This window comes from Sinocyclocheilus anshuiensis, unplaced genomic scaffold (genome assembly GCF_001515605.1).
Source record: "Sinocyclocheilus anshuiensis isolate Anshui unplaced genomic scaffold, SAMN03320099.WGS_v1.1 scaffold23257, whole genome shotgun sequence".
Taxonomy (NCBI): Eukaryota; Metazoa; Chordata; class Actinopteri; order Cypriniformes; family Cyprinidae; genus Sinocyclocheilus; species Sinocyclocheilus anshuiensis.
Genome location: NW_015545924.1, coordinates 1 through 1,050, shown reverse-complemented (window position 1 = coordinate 1,050; position 1,050 = coordinate 1). Strand labels below are relative to the sequence as shown.

The window sequence follows — 1,050 nt, the reverse complement described above, 5'->3', positions numbered from 1 at the left end:
GCTCAGTTGAATCATTTTAAAGATAGATGACACATGAAGGCAAATGATGCCATTTTCATTTGTTAAACCATTTCTTTTGTCTTTTTGTGAGGACTTACTTGGGAATCTTTTTTCCAGCAATTTCAGGTTCTGAGTTTATGTCAGAAGTGTAGCTGGCCTTCTTCCAGTTGTTGGCCACATTCTGAAAAGATGCTGAAAAAAATAAATGCAGGTATGGCTTAGCCACATTCTGAAAAGATGCTGAAAAAAAGAAATGCAGGTACGGCTTCATTTTTGTTTATTAAAGCTATGTGAGATCATGTTTTACAGTGTGGATAAATGATGTGCAAAGATTCTGAAAAATGAAATACAGGTAATCTGGGCAAGATCATTGTTTAATTTACAGCATAATTTACTCTTACCTGACTCGTTCAGGATTCTTGCTCTATGTCGGGTCCACCCTTTCTCTGGCTGTGGTGCCTCCATTGTCCTAACACTCTTCAGCAACCTGTCAAGATCTTTATATGGTGGCCACCAGGAGTAGCCATCTGCATACCAGGACTTGGCAGCTGGTCCAGTCGTCCCTTCTCGCTCAAACTCCACGATTAGGTACTTTTTTTGTTGTTTTTTTGTTTTTTAAGCTGCAAGCCTGAAACCCGTATTGTTTATTAACTCGGATAAGTTTTTTTGTTTAAGCTGCAAGCCTGAAATCCATATTGTTTATTAACTCGGATTCATTTTCAACAATGTTATTGAAATGCATGAACTATTAAACAAAAAGTGCTGATAAAGAATTACTCTGTATGTAAAAGAGGAATTGAAACGAATTGATTGTGATAGGGGACAAGAAAAATGTTGCTCTCTATTTCCTCAGACTTGCAGAAATCAACTGTTGTTGAGAGGTCATCCACTAAATGAATGCCAAGTGTAGAGAATGGCAGTGGATAGTCAAAAAAGGATTCCTGGTGTTTGAAGGTACTGTAAGCTACATAAATTTAATCCCTTAATGAAATGATGTTTTGCAGCTTAGCAACTTTGCCGCCAATGCAAACGTGACTGTTTGCCTGATCC

The 1,050-nt window shown here is 37.8% G+C and overlaps 2 long non-coding RNA genes across 2 annotated transcripts; one reads left to right on the top strand and one right to left on the bottom strand.

Annotated features, from left to right (window-relative positions):
* Positions 1-98: 98 nt before the first annotated feature.
* Positions 99-475, bottom strand: LOC107698454 (uncharacterized). The gene is made up of 2 exons (XR_001635349.1): positions 402-475; positions 99-192 (listed from the first exon to the last, which is right to left on the bottom strand). It is a non-coding gene; the product is annotated as an uncharacterized LOC107698454 (long non-coding RNA).
* LOC107698455 (uncharacterized) lies at positions 224-1,014 on the top strand. The gene is made up of 3 exons (XR_001635350.1): positions 224-259; positions 415-588; positions 862-1,014. It is a non-coding gene; the product is annotated as an uncharacterized LOC107698455 (long non-coding RNA).
* The last annotated feature ends 36 nt before the right edge of the window (positions 1,015-1,050 follow it).